Source organism: Talpa occidentalis, unplaced genomic scaffold (assembly GCF_014898055.3).
Source record: "Talpa occidentalis isolate TD23 unplaced genomic scaffold, MPIMG_talOcc4v2.1 talOcc4.3, whole genome shotgun sequence".
NCBI classification, from domain to species: Eukaryota; Metazoa; Chordata; class Mammalia; order Eulipotyphla; family Talpidae; genus Talpa; species Talpa occidentalis.
In genome coordinates, this window is record NW_023603184.1 from 92344522 (window position 1) to 92360562 (window position 16041).

The window sequence follows — 16041 nt, forward strand, 5'->3', positions numbered from 1 at the left end:
TCTATGCCATGCCCCATTGTGCTCACATTTCTTGTTTCTAAATAAACCGTGTAATTTTTGAGCCTCAAAAATGGGCCACATGACCCCACTCAAAGCTGAACCAGATATTACTCAAGGAGACAATGGCAGTTCAGAAATCTATGACATGTTAAAGTTATATCTAAAGACACCATGATCTAATCATAAACAGGGGAATTATTGCTGAGTGGGAGATCATAAAGACTGTGGTACTAAAACTAGATTGCTCAAGAAAAATGGGTTGGAAAAACTGTTGGTAGAGAGATGTACAGAGAAGCTGAGAGGTCCTAAGAGACTGAAGCTGAGAGTAGGGTCAAGCTCAGGTTCTGTTTCTTAGATCTGCTTTTATGATTTTCCTATTATTCCCTGAGACTCTCTGTAACCTTCCAAATATTTATCCTTGTAATTAAGTTTTAATAGGTTAGTGTTATTTGCAATGGAAGGGATTGGTATAAAACTCCCTAACCAATGTTTTACTTATTTAGTTTTTTTTTTCTCTTTTCATTTTTGCTCATGCTTTTTACACCACTAAGATATACTGTTTTTTCCTTTCAACAATCCAAGTATCATGTCCCTCCAATATAAGCCCAAGAGTCAGTTTATCCATAAGCTGTATCTGACTAATCCTCGGTCACAACTTCCCATCTTTGAACTACAGAGCACTTTAGCTTCACCCAGGAAGTTGCTAATTACTTTGACTTTTTACTGCTCTGTATTTGTTTTATGGATTCTCTAAATTATTCAGCACATAGCCAGCATGTCTGTTGAGTCTTGGTTTCTGAATCAGTAAAATGGGATTAATTACACCTACTTCAAAGAGCTACTGTAAAGAGAGTACCTAGCATACTTTTTGAGAGATGTTTTATTGTTCTGTGTTTGGTCAGAATTCAGAAGAAAATATCTTTATTTTCCTCAAACTAAATACACTAAAGTGGGAAAATACTCATTAAAGGTATAAATTATTTCTTTCATATGTCAAATGCATGCAAAAAATCAAGGCGAGATGGTGATTTTAAAATAATTTTTACTTCCAACTACATACTTTTTCAGAAGTAAATCTGAATAAATGTTCAGAAGTACACTAGGCTACACCCTGTCAAACTACACCAAAATCCCCCTCCATCATTACTTTTTATAGCCAATAATTTGAAGTTTTATTTTTAACAGACATTTTTAGTTTAGTTTTTTTTTAACCAAAATAGTAAAAAGGTTTTATAGTAAGATAGTACATACTTTTATAACTTATTATTTGAAAAAAAATAATTTTGTTGAGACTGTAACTCCTTTTTACAATAAGTTAGAATCTAAATTTTCTCCTCTTTTGACAGATAATCTCCAAAACTTCACACAAATAGTTAACAGTAATTTTATCCACTATTTCTTAGTCAAATAATGTACTAATTTATTTTCTCAAATAAGCTTCTTTTTTCGAAGTACATATAATTGGTTCATGTCTTACCCAAATATTAAATAATACTCAAAGGTTTTTTTTGAAGATTCAAGACCCTCTGTGACACTACTCAGAGAATTTGACTGCTTCTCTTCATAATATAAGGCCCCAAGTATATATCCCAAACATGTCTTAACATGACCCATGCTAAGCATCCACATAAATGTAGAAATAACCCAAATAACTAACAATTGATAAAATAAGTAAAATATGGTATACCTATACAATAAAGTATTATTTACCAATAAGGAACGAAATATTCATACATACAAGGAAAAACCTTGAAAACATACTAAGTGAAAGCCAGTCACAAATGACCATATATTACAGGATTCTTTTGCATAAAATGTCCAGAAAAGGCAAATTTATAAAAACAGAAAATAGGTTCATCGTTGCCATGGGCTATGGTTTGGTTGGGGGAAACTTGGGAATGACTACTAATGGGAGATTCTTTTTGGTATGATGAAAATGTTTTACTGTTGTGCGATAATGCGGAATTGCATATGTTAACTGGGTGAATTATATCCCCAGAAAGCTGTTATGAAAAAAAAAAAAGGATACTTGGTTTCTTGGTTTTCCTGTCCCTAGAATGCTATTTAACTTAATGCATTCTGTATGAAAAATGAAGTCAATATTGTCAATAGTAGCTTCTACATTCAAGACTGGATATAAAATGTTCCCAGTATGACCTTTCACATGTTACGTACCAAAATGTCTTAGGCATTTATCCACTGAGCAAATTTTACATAATTTCCCTCCCTCTACACATACACACATACCTCTCCCTCTCTCTCCCCCTTCGTGTGTGTGTGTGTGTGTGTGTGTGTGTGTGTGTTTGTGTAAAACTTGCCGAAGCTGTATTAATACAGTTTGGGAATGAACAGGCTTATCCAACATTTTAAGTTCCTCAGTACTTTCAAAACTTGCTCTACAACTTCATTTAAATAGTCACATGACTGACTAGGTTTTATAATAGAGGGATTTAATGGAGATAAATAAGCCTGATATTTGAAATCTCATGAACTATTCACTCTCCTCTGTTGGTTCTGCTTCCTAAACATCTTCTCACTGTTGCCACCATTATTTCAGTTCTTACTGGAAACATTGCAATAAACTTCTAAGAGGTCTTTCTGCTTCTCTGTTCTCCAACCCTCTAAACAACCAACAACAATCCTATATTTTTTTTAAAAAGTAATCCTCTTAATATAAAAATTTAATCCTACAACTTCCCTATTAAAGCCTATTAGTATTTTTACATTACAAATATGGTAAAATCTCAGGTTCTGTGTTTGACATAAAAAAACTCTTCTTACTACACATCTGACTTTCTCTTGGGCCTCACTCTCATACATCTTCTTAACATTCCCCAAATATACCATTGTCTTCCCTGCAGTCAAACCAGGTATTTTGGTCTAAGATACTCACACTGCCTCAAATATTCTTCCCTGATTCCCTGCCAAACTCCTATTCTAGGGCTTGTCACATACATTAACTACTCTGGGGAAACATTTTGACTCACTAAGATATCTTACATGCTCTATTTTGCTGCTCTTGTATATTCCCTAGTTAACACAATTATTACATACATAACACACATAAAATTATAACAATCTTCTTTTGATATCTGACATCTACCAGAGATCCTTGAGAAGAAAGGACTATTGTGCTTATATCTTTACAGCCTTATTACTAGAATATAAAATCTTTTTAATTTTTTTTTAAAGAGAGAGCTGTTCAATATGAGATTCAAACCAACTATGACTTAACTAATCCCACGGCATTGTTATGTTCTGAGTAAAGTAAAATTAGTCAATACAAGTAAAGTAGTAAGCCCTAACTCCTTACCTATAATGAATTTGAGATGTTTGGTATAAAATGAAAAATTTATACAAGCACTTGGGTACAGGCCAGAGGTGCGGGAGGGTGAGAGAATCCACCGGAGACAGAGTAGGGAGCAGAACAGGCAGAGGACCGAAATACACTGCTGAGGGGAGAAGCAGGCAAGACAGGAGAGGTCTGTAGCGCCATGTGGGAATCTCCCTGGGCCAGGTGGGAATCGAACCAGAGCCGGGAGGCTCAACCGGTTGCACCACCGGGGAGGTCCTAGAATATAAAATCTTAATAAATAATGACTGAATATGCTTGATAATCATCACAATTTATATGGAACTTGACAATCTGCAAAATAAGAAAGTGTGACATAGGGCCTCCCCGGTGGCGCAGGGGTTGAGCGCTGGGTTGCGAAGCTGCCCGCATCCTCTGCAGCGCCTGTTCGATCCCTGGCCAAGAGGCGAGGGTCCCACATGGCACGCAGACCTCTCCTGCCTCCCGCTGCTCCCCTCAGCAGTGTACTTCAGTCCTTCTACCTGTTCTGCTCCCTGCTCTGGCTCTGGTGAATTCTCTCACCCTCCCGCGCTTCTGACTTTACCCAGTGCTTGTATAAATAAATAAAAAAATCTTTAAAAAAAAAAAAAAAAGAATGGGAATGCTTTTAAAAAAAAAAAAAAGAAAGTGTGACATATAGATCTTCATCTTTTCCTAAGAAGAAATCTTGAAATAGGTAGGTCAATTTTTTCAATTTTATAGGGGATAAATTCTGAGTTAATACTTATCACAAATGTTGGCTTGTTTTTGAAAGTGTGAAAGGAACTTAAGATTTAAAAAATTTTCTTACCTCAAAATTTTTTTCATTTAGGAATAACTTAATGCTATTTAAGTGATCCAATTTTACCAATGAAAATTTTCATGTTTATACCAAACATCTCATATTCATTATAGGTAAGGAGTTAGGGACTACTACTTTACTTCTATTGACTAATTTTACTTTACTCAGAACATAACAATGCCCTGGGATTAGTTAAGTCATAGTTGGTTTGAATCTCATATTGAACAGCTCTCTCTTCAGAAATGGAGTTTCACACAAAACAGATAAGTGAGGTCATAGTCAGTTTATCAGCAAGATAATTATTTATAAAAATATGAAATACTATAAAACACAGGTTCAAAACATTCCTTTAATAAAACTTCATGTGAATTTATTTGGTTCTGCATAAATAGGTTATATGTAAGTCTTAGTTTTCATCTGAAACTTGGAATTAACATTTTTTCTAGATACAATTTTATCATTTGATTTATTTATATGTAAGTCTTAGTTTTCATCTGAAACTTGGAATTAACATTTTTTTCATACAGACTTGGATGTTAATATTCAAGTTGAGCAATCCTTTTCTCACTTACAGATGATATAATGCTTCCATTCACATTGAAAGGTTTTCTAGGCCCACCAAGAAGATAGATAGCATTACTATCTCAGACATATTCTCCAAGCCAACCACATCTACCAACAATTTAAGGATGCTATTCCAGACCTTGTTGCCAGGAATCCTATTAAACTGGTTCAAGTGGTGTTCAAGGTATGTTTGTGACCCAGCCTACTATGGGAGCATTTTTTTTTTTAATCAGACCTCTCCTGTCTCACCCATTGCTCCCCTCAGCAGTGTATTTCAGTCAGTCTTCCTGTTCTGTTCCCCACTCCATCTCTGGTGAATCCTCTCATGTCCCGCACCTGGCCTATACCCCAGTTCATGTGTGCATAAATAAATAAATCTTTAGAATGGTAAAATGGCAACTTTCATATATTCTACCACAGCTTAAAAAATGTAATCAAATACCAAAAAATATTGGTTTCTATATTTTAAATGGGCAAACCATAGGATGTGTGAATTACATCTCAATAAAGTCTTTCTAAAAATTGTTTGAAGTTCTTTATTGCTTGACAATCAGGTATCTTTTCCATAAAGGAGCCTCTCCTAGTCATTCTAATAATTTCTCTTATAGTCAAATCACAGTAGTTTACTTGTTTATATCCCTCACTTTTAGCAATTATTCTTATTCTGCTTGTGACATCTCTGGTCAATTACTATTACACATTTAATATGATTATGCTTTGTTTATAAAACTAGATTAGTTGCTCAAATTATCAAATAAAGATCCATATTTAATATATGTTTGTACTTTGTTTACCAAACTAGCTCAGTAATAGTTCAAATTGTCAAATCAGGAAACTGTAATTCTTTGCCACCTTCTAATCATCAAAAAATAATTAGTTTATACTTACACAAATACATTAACAAAACATCTCAATAACAAATGTTAAGAGAAAGCATTCTAGGAAAAATTAACCAGGAAACTCATTTCCTGGGCACTCCAATTAATCAGGAATGAAATAGATTCAATTCAGTACAATTATTAAAAATAGGCAATCGGATTACTTTTAAAAGAAAATCTTCTGACCAGTCACTTTTCTTTTCCCCAAGTGAATTAAAGACAAGACACTGTCCAAATAAACATAAAACAAAATGGGTAAGGAATATGTAAACATATGTATAGTAATATTTTTATGTTATGTACAAATGTTGAAGATACAAACTTCTAATCCTGCACATAATTAAGATGTGAAATGACACAGATAATTGTTACCATAAAAAAGGGAACTCTGGGAGCCAACAAAAATTTTTTTATTTAAAATGCTAGTTTAATGATTACAGTGATCTTAAAATAAATTATACATAAGTATTTTGGGTATAATAATGAAAGAAGACTTCAGAGGAAAAAAATAAAAGGATGAATGATATATACACACATTTATATATACTTGTATGTATATATATATATATCTATATACCTACACATGCACATATACATATGTGCATTTGTACATACAAATATATGCACATGTATATGTGCAAATAAACATATATACATGTGTGTAATTGTATTTGTTTCTTTGAAAAAAGGCAAAAATTTTGAGAAATGCACAGAACAAGCTACTTGGAATAAGTCATATGTATACAGAACAGAAATATAAATGCTAGGCAAACTCCTACCCGTATCCTTAGTATATGCTTAAAAGGACTTTTTAAGGTATTTCAATCCAGAGCAGATTTCTTTTGTAATTGACACCTTAAAAACATGCACAAGGGGCCTCCCTGGTGGCACAGGAGTTAAGACGCAACCTATGAAGCAATCCACAGCCACTGCAAAATGAGTTCGATTTCTGGTCAGGGAGCTACTCTGGTGGTGCAGTAGACCTCTCCTGACTCGCCTACTGCTCCCTATGGCAGTGTATTTCAGTCGATCTGCCTGTTCTGTTCCCCACTCTGTCTCTGGTGAATCCTCTCACCCTCCACACCTCTGGCCTGTACCCCAGTTCTTGTATACATAAATAAATCTATATACATACACACACACTCACAAACTCACAAGATGTTTTAACCACTGTGCAATTAGCTTATTTAAAAAAGGATTAGGACTTTTACAAAAATATATTTTCTATGTCCAAATAACTTGTGTCCATAAAACATATCATGAACAGTATTAACTCATCTGATATTTGAAAAATAACATATTTGTTATGTCTTTAGATAGATAAAAGGTTTAAGTTTTTAAAATATGGTATTATTACCTCAAATGTAAATCTGCTTCAAGTACAGAGCTGTATTTCTTTTTCCTATTGTAGCAAAATAACTTATGCTCACTTTCATAGTGAAATACCCACTGGCATCTCAAAGAATATTGTTTTACCAGTTAGAAACAAAGCTATTTGTCAAATTCACCTCCCCAGAAACAACCCATAATAGGAAGGAGACAAAAAACGTTTTTTATCTGTAAAAAATATATGATTCATTAATCAGATTTCAGAAATACATGATTTCATTAATTAGAAAGTCCTCATGATGTTTTATAATTTAAACATTATTCTAACAAGTCTGGTGGTTATTCCCAAGAGCATAGCATACTAGAAAGAAAAAATAGATGATGATGAGAGCAGCTATAATTTTCTAAGCATGTATTATGATCTAAATATAGGAATGGGAGATATGAGTGAAGGGAGTGTCTGTAATAGGTAACCATACTGAAACCTGCATAGGAATTAAAAAAGACCAACAATAACAAATAGCTTGACTCATGATCAAGCATCTACAAACTATATGTCCCAAGGTTATCACCATGTTACAAACAGAGAATAACAAACATTCAGGGCCTCCTGGTGGCACAGGGGTTAAAGTCTCAGCACTATCAAGCTATTCCCAGCCATTGCAGCATGAGTTCCATCCCAGGCCAGGGAGCTAACCCACTTGGCACAACAGACCTCTCCTGTCTGGCCCGCTGCTCCCCTTAGCAGTGTATTTCAGTAGATCTGCCTGTTCTGCTCCCTACCCTGTCTCTGGTGAATCCTTTCACCACCTACCTCTGGCCTACACCCCAGTTCTTCTATGCAAAAATATATATATATTTTTAAAAAGTTGCAGAATGTGACTGCTACCATCCTTATGCAAGCCACTACCTGCAATCACTTAGATTACTGTAAGAGCTTTGTAATCATAGTCAATGTCTCTCTATAGTCTATTCTCAACATAGAAATGGGATTTTTTTTTTTTAAATAGAAGATAGAGTTTCCTTTCCAAGAACACATCAAATGCCACTGAACTCATGGAGTGAAGACCTAGTAAGGAGTGGATCCTTGTCACCAAGTTGGGCTGCCTTGTCAAGGACCGGAAGAGCAAATTCCCAGAGCTCTATCTCTTCTTGACTATCAAGGAATCTGAGATCATTGATATTTCCCCCCTGGGGCCATCCTCAAAGGTGAGATTTTTGAGGATTATGTCCAGGCAAAAGGAGACCTGTGATGGCCAGTGAACCAAGTTCAGGACATCTGTAGTCACTGGGGATTACAAGTGACATGTTAGTCTGAGTATTAAGTGTTTCAAGGAGGCAGCCATTGCTATCTGAGGGGGGTATTATCCTTGCCAATCTTTCCATGGTTCCCATGCAGCAAGGCTACTGGGAGAACAAGACTGGCAAGCCCTACATATTTGCAAGATGACTCAACTTTTTAGCTCTGTGTCAGTGGCCCCATTCCTGCCCCCAGTGACATTGGTATAGTCTTGGCCTCTATGCCTAAAAAGCTGGTAATGATGGTAGCTATTGACTGTGTACCTTGATCAAAGGCTGTACTGCTCCCCTAGGCAACTTTGCCAAGGCAACATTTGATGCCATCTCTAAATATATAGCTATTTCACTTCCATCTCTGGAAAAAGACTGTGCTCACCAAATCTCCCTAGCAGGAACTTACAAATCATCTTACAAAGACTCACACCAGAGTCTCCATGAAAAGGACCCAGATGAGGCTACCACATAGCTTTTATACCAAAATGAATGAATGAATGATTGAATGAATGGAGTCTGTCTGAAAAAAAAAAAAGGGCAGATCAACTGAAGCTTTGTAATGGCTCCTCACAGTCCCTTACTATTTAGCCCACCTTACTATTTAGATGAAGCCCATCTTACTATTTAGATGAAGTATAATTATAGGCCTATAATAATAAAGTTACAGTGGTCTGTAAAACTCTACAAAATCTGACTTTACCACTCATTACTTCTGTCAATATCTACTTTCCCTTCTGCCTCACTGTTCTAATCACACTGAACACACCAGGTATGCTCTTGCCTCAAATTGTCTGTCTGGAAATCTCTTAACAAAAATATGAACAACACTAATTTCCTTGCTCTTTGCTCGAAAACCACCTTCATTTTAAGTTGTTCCCAGTTTCTGGATCCCATTATCATCACCACAGCTATCTTACCAGCTCTACTTTTTCTTTCCTACATAATACTTATTACCTTCTAATATGCTAACTGTTTATCTCTACCTCTACATATGTCCTACAAAAGCAGAGACCTTTGAAACTTTAATTCAGTGATACATACCAAATACCTAGAACACCATCCAAAAATAGAAACAAAATATCTAAGTAACATACATTAGTGCATTCTTCATGTTCCATTTAGCTGTATTTACTCCTTTTTTCATAAATTATCACATTATATTGTCATAGTTTATTAACTTTCTGCCTCCTCCACTAAACTGAAAATTTCTTTTTAACAATTTTATTTTGCTTTCCATTACAATTGCCAACACTTCCTTACAGTGCCTGACACTTAGCTAGCACTCCACAGTATTTGATAAGTTGGTTAAAAAATAAAACCATCTAAATCAAGGGGTAAGTACTTTATTATCTCCAAAATATAAACACAGTGCTTAAAGGGTATGACACTAAAAACTGAGTTCTGCATTCTGAATTGTTATTGTTTTTTGTTTTTTGTTTTTTTTATAGAGGCATGTTTATTTATTTGTTTGTTTGTTTGTTTTGTTTATACATGCACTGGGTCCAGTCAGAAGCGCGGGAGGGTGAGAGAATTCACCAGAGCCAGAGCGGGGAGCAGAGCAGGCAGAAGGACCGAAGTACACTGCTGAGGGGAGCAGCGGGCGGCAGGAGAGGTCTGCGCGCCATGTGGGACCCTCCTCCGGTGGCCGGGGAGCAGCCGGGGATCGAACCGGCGCTGCAGAGGCTGCGGGCAGCTTCACAACCCAGCGCTCAACCGCTGCGCCACCAGGGAGGCCCAATTGTTATTGTTTTTGATCATTCTCTGGGACTTACTAGATAAGCGACATTGATCAAATTATTTAAATTTCCCATTATAATAATCAATAAAAATGGGAATAATGAATGGTGTCTGCAACTCATGTGATTATCATAAATTCAGAATGAGAGGATAGAGAAGGAGTTGAGATGATGGCAACTCCAAAATATGCCACAGGGCATACTGAATATTTTTAATTAAAGGCACTGGAAAAACAGCCAATATAAGAAAAATACTCTGACCTTCCTTCGTTTTACTAAAAGCATGAAATGAAATTTCTATGTGAAAGATGTCCTCCCTACACCAGAAGGAAAAGCAACATTCTTAGCATGAAGGACAAGTAGTTAAGAGAGAATTCTACACAAACAGACCTTGTAAAAATAATTCATATCTTCCTTTCGCCTCTCCAAATATTTAGTCCCTTTTCCACAATATCGCTTTATTTTTCAACCTAATGTGAAACAAGTAGATTTTGCCATTACTTTGGGTCTTCATTCTTTATGCAGGTTCCCATGACACACAGAACTTTATTAAATAGATTCGAATTGCTTTCTCCTGTTGATTTACCTAATGTCAATTTAACTTTCAGGCCCAGCCAAAAAAACCTCTAAGAATCTAAAGTTAAAAGTTTGTCTTTCCTACAATAGATTTTGTACTTTCGTTTGCACATATTAAGCATTTAACAAATGACATTTGTTATTACAAATTAAAATAGAAATACTACTATCCTACAATAAATTAACTGAACTTGAACATTCACAACATAATCTTTAGACTATCCTTACAAAAATACATCAATATTTATATTCTAAATTACTGAGATACCTAAAATAATTTTGATAAGCATTTTGCAAAAGAAAGTGCCTTAATTCTCCTAAGAAAAGTAGGTTCTATTTATATTATGCCAAATTATTTTCAAATATTTCAGGGTGTTAGGTTATACAACTATCTTCAGTAACTGTCTTCAATCTTTAATAATTCCATTATATGTTTTCTTTCCTATAGCCAGGACACCTAATACAAGAGTTCTAAAAAAATTAAACATATTATTTAGATGAACTATATTTATAGGCCTGTAATAAACATACTTTTTTTCTTTTACTCCGAATAATTTCATTTCTAGGAACAAGACTTTTGAGAATAAGTTAAATAATGTACTTGTATTTGTCACTGTTTACTAAATCACCCCCAAGCTTTCCACTTCCCATTTTAGTCACGCACCCAACAATGTGTATAATCCTTTGAAAATGCTAAATTAAGGCTCTAGAAAAACTAACAGTTGTGTTCAAATTAAAATGATATGATTTGTATTTAAAAGTTTATTTTCTATAAGATAATTTTCTGTAATTTTCCTATCTACTATGATTTCTAAATATTTTCTAATTCTATTTTCAGTCAGTTCTCATTTTATGAAATACTTGTAAAAATTCATTTTCTTTATACTTTGTACTATTATACTATTATGAATAGAGAAACATACACATTTTACTTAGCATTCATATGAACAGTAGATAAGCCAACTGAGGTAAGCAGTTTAAATGATTGTCCCAAGAACACAGATGGAAAGACTGGCAGCTTTAGGATTAAAACTAAAAAGCTCATTATTCTCTGCTTAAATTCACAGCGCTTAATATTGTTTTTATATCACAAGGATTTCAGCTAATTTTAGAACAATAATTCATTAAAATATTATCAACATATTATGACAATATGTATATACTGACTGATATTTACTCAATAAAAATAAAATCCAAACATTCCTTGAAAAAAAAATCAATCAGATTTACTACATAAGTTATTTTTAAAATTTTGCTAACAGTGCCAAGAAAGTGACAGTTAATTTATCATTTTTTAAAAATTTAATTTCTTTAACCAAAATCTACAATAAGTATTTGAGATAGTTGGATTCGATACCAAACAGAAATACTTTTTATTCAAAAAGAAAATCCTTCAAACTTAAAAGAGTAGTTACTACTCTAATTGTAAACTTCAACTTTAGGATATATTTGTAACAGATATACCTATGAAAAGACAGTGATAAAAAGTAAAGAAAACATCAAATAATCTTGCATTTACAGGAGAAAAAGACATACAGTATAACATTAACAGCTTACTGTGGAGAGGGTTTAATCAGGAAGTAGCCATTATCCTTTCGATTCAGAGCAGTGACAGCACTCCAAAACAACAAGCCGTGATATTTTTCAGTTAAAAGGCATGAAAGAATACCTACTATTGTGTCCTAGCTTTGCTGACCCCAAAGGTCACCATATGTCTTTTATCAAAAGCTTTCATGAAAACACAATCCAAGTAAGCATTTACAATAGTCTATTTGTTGAAACACCTAAAATCTACCTAACACAACCTCTCTCTCTCTGTTACTCACAAAACATGGCTGTCTTATTCAGAGATTAGCAATTATTGTAATGAGATACTGTCGGAGAGGGTCAAATAGTACTTCCTGCAGTTTACACATCTTGATTTCCTGGTAAACAAACTGAAAGGCAGGTGGAGCACTTAGATCACCAGTAACCGTGAATGCTCACGTGACAAAACTAAGCCAGGTAAACCTGATGTCTCAAGTAATCTTTCTTTCCTTAATTTTATTAACGTCAAAACAGACAAGAAATAGTTCTGTTTTCCTTTCTTCCTTTTTTAAGGAGGGCTTATTCCTGACATGCATAGACCCACAGTTTATCATAAGGAATGACTGAAAAACGAATCTGTTTAAGCAGGTTTTAAAAATTACTTCTGGCAAGTTAATTGTAAAAACAAGGCAACATTAATAAGACTTTAACAACAACTAAGAACAACTGTTCCGAAACCTGCTTGCTAGAAGGAAAAGCCTTTAAATCTCAATGCCTTCATTAAAGTAGAAAAAGAAGTTTCTAAGTTACATTTAAAATCCAAAATTGAAATTTTCATTACAACATAAGACTTTTTATTAGGACAGGTTCCTGGAAATTAAGACTACTTTATAATTTGCTAGTCTTTGGGGAGAAAAAAACCCTCAATTGCATGAATCAAGAGTTGGCATAACGTGAAGCTATTCCCTGAATCATTTTTAATTCATATTTCCAAAAGCAAGCCAAACTTAAAATATTTACTTGTGATCATTAAAAAAAACACACTAAGTTTCCGTGTCCTTAATTCTCCTCCCCCGACAATTGGTATGGTTTTACTATCTAAAATTACTACATAATTGAATAAGGGTTGGTTTAAATTAATGAAGGGAATAAAACAAAAACACTCCATCAAAATGCTAAACTAATGTAATACTTTAAAATATTCAGGATTTTTTTTACATCTGCAAGATTTGCAGTTATCCTAAAAATTCTATATATACTAAGGTAATGTGTCTATGTCCTAACTATTATGAACACAACATGCTTTATTTTAATGCAAAAGCTCTTAAGCCCCTTTTACAACAATATAATCATATCAAGGCATTAAAATTATATTATTTAAATCAGGTTTATATTTACTCCATTGACAAAATTCTAATATACTGAAATAGAAAATAAAACAAAATGACAATAAAATCAATCACAACAAAAGAACATTCGAGTAGGTAAGCCTGTGTCAAAAGTTCAGAAACTCAGAACAGGTCTCATTAACTTAATATGTACGTGTCATTTGAAAGGTACATGTATGCAGTATTGAAAGCATTAAACTCAAATCACTGGTCACTAGCTTTACTACAATAACACATGAAACAGCAAATTTTCAGAAAACTATAACTGAGTTAACAGTTTTAGCTGAATTTGTGGGTTAAGTTAAATATTTCAAAGATCTTGGACTTAAAAACAAAGCTCTTATTTCTTTTACAGAAAATTTAAGCTATAATTCCTACTAAATAGGTTACTTTCTATAATTCATATACCAAAACAAAATAAAATTTTAAATTAGAAAATAATTATTTTGATTATTTCAAAGATCCATGCCTATCTTACTTTCCAATATTGGGTCAAATATACAGGATAATGAAAGAAAAATATAGAGATATAGAAAATAAATTTGATTTCTGTTTCATTCAAGGTGATTTTTATCAAGGGTCAGCATGTTTTGGTATTAAGACCTGGTAGCTCTCTTTGTGCAGGCAAAAAGCTTCACAGAGGATTCTCCTACCCCTGACTAGTCTAAGAAATCCAAGAGAATATGAATTCTCCATATTTTCATAGCAAAATTAAGAAATGCAAAATGAAAAGGATGACAAAGGAGGGGAAATGAGGAAGAAGAAAGCTTTCTACTTTTATTTGTTTGCTTTCTGCTGGCAAAAAGTAAATTTTACATGGTTATTTATAGTTCATCTTATTTCAAAGTAACTTAAGGTGACTTACAGAAATATGAGTAGTAGAGTAGCATACCTTCAAAGTATAAATTAGTTTGAATAAAGGGAAAAAATAAGAGGAAGCAAGAAGATGAAACACAAGGTATAGAAGATGAAACACAAACAACTATCATAAAGTCTTACACAGTTTTATGATGTTAGTGGTTCAGTTCTGAGCTTCATAGCAAAGCAAAATGGGAATCAAGATCAAATTATAAAATTCATGTTCTCTATAAGATATATTTTACAAATAACAAAGCTTTCCTACCACTCAGAACTGAGAGAAATTTCTCCTATACTTTTCTTTCTTTTTTTTTTTTTTTAAATTATTCTTTATTTATTTATTTATGTTTGTTTGTTTGTTTATACATGCACTGGGTACAGTCAGAAGCGCGGGAGGGTGAGAGAATTCACCAGAGCCAGAGCGGGGAGCAGAGCAGGCAGAAGGACCAAAGTACACTGCTGAGGGGAGCAGCGGGCGGCAGGAGAGGTCTGCGCGCCATGTGGGACCCTCCTCCGGTGGCCGGGGAGCAGCCGGGGATTGAACCGGTGCCGCCGCCAAGGCTGCGGGCAGCTTCACAACCCAGCGCTCAACCGCTGCGCCACCGGGGAGGCCCTCTCCTATACTTTTCAATAAAGCAACCTGGATAATACAGTATTTTTTTTTCAATAGGATATTGACAAAAATTAAATAATAAATTTCATGCGAAAATTTTTAATATTCCCGTAATGCAAGCCAGAGCAGTGTCACAACAAAAGGTTACCCAGAAAATAAGCCGTCTTGCTAGGAAGTCTTCTGCAATTTATCTAATCTGCGTTTTCTAACAAACATTAAAAATACCTAGGACCTTTGGTTAAATTTTGAACATTCATTTTCATATTTCAAATTCATGTTTCATTTTTAATTTTCAGGTTTTTCTGCTGAATGAGTATGTAAAAAGGGCATACACGTAATAACTGGTTCTAGATTAGATGATGGCTAAGATAGATTCACACACTTAAAAGGAACCTCTCTTTTTATCTTAGAGCAGACCTTCTATGATTTTGCTTAATTCAAGCATGGTAGAGAAGCCTTACCTAGAGTTCCTAGATTCCTATATTCCCATTCAGTCTACTAAGTTGGATTCATTCTAGAGCATGGATCTTTGCATACGTTTACAGCCTTTACTTTTTAAGTTATGGGGCATAGTAGACAATAATTAATATAAAGGGAATTTTCTATCTCCCATTTTATTATGCAAGGGAAAACAAGGTCCACAGGTAGCATCTACATATACCATATCTGGACTAGATCTGGACTACTAAAATTTAACAAAGCTATGATCCTATTTTCATGTGAGATAATTGGGAGTCATCCATTACAGTTGGGTTGCTCTTGCCTGTCTCCCAAAGATGCCATGTTCTCCAATTGTCCATATTATGTTTATGTTATTTCTCATTGCTTCATTGTAAGTTTAGATCTTGAAATTTAACAAAAGGTCCTGAGAGCCTATTGGGGCCATGATTTAGCTCTATATTACTTTCAAATTACTTTAGGAATTTCCATTACTAGATTTTGAAATACCTTGGAGTGTGAATAAACACTCTAAGTACAAATCAACTTAATATGATGTATTAATAAACTGCTATATAAATTTAAAACAACATATGTTTGTCTGACACTATCAAAATATTTATCAGAATTGTATTAACTGAGTCATAGGTCAATGTTTACCACGCAGGTAAATTTCTATACAGTGTCCAATAAACCCATATTAAATCA

At 34.2% G+C, this 16041-nt stretch overlaps 1 protein-coding gene and 1 pseudogene across 17 annotated transcripts in view; one reads left to right on the forward strand and one right to left on the reverse strand.

Moving 5' to 3' along the window:
• The window catches only part of BAZ2B (bromodomain adjacent to zinc finger domain 2B), a 294239-nt gene that overhangs the window by 124021 nt on the left and 154177 nt on the right, over positions 1 to 16041 (reverse strand). Inside the window, exon 1 of one of the 17 annotated variants that reach the window (XM_054699756.1) lies at positions 12183 to 12553. The exons of 15 other annotated variants lie outside the window; for them this stretch is intronic. The gene's annotated coding sequence lies outside the window, so the exon portion shown is untranslated. One more of the 17 variants, XM_054699755.1, reaches the window with a different exon arrangement.
• LOC119255132 (40S ribosomal protein S2-like) lies at positions 7315 to 8694 on the forward strand (annotated as a pseudogene).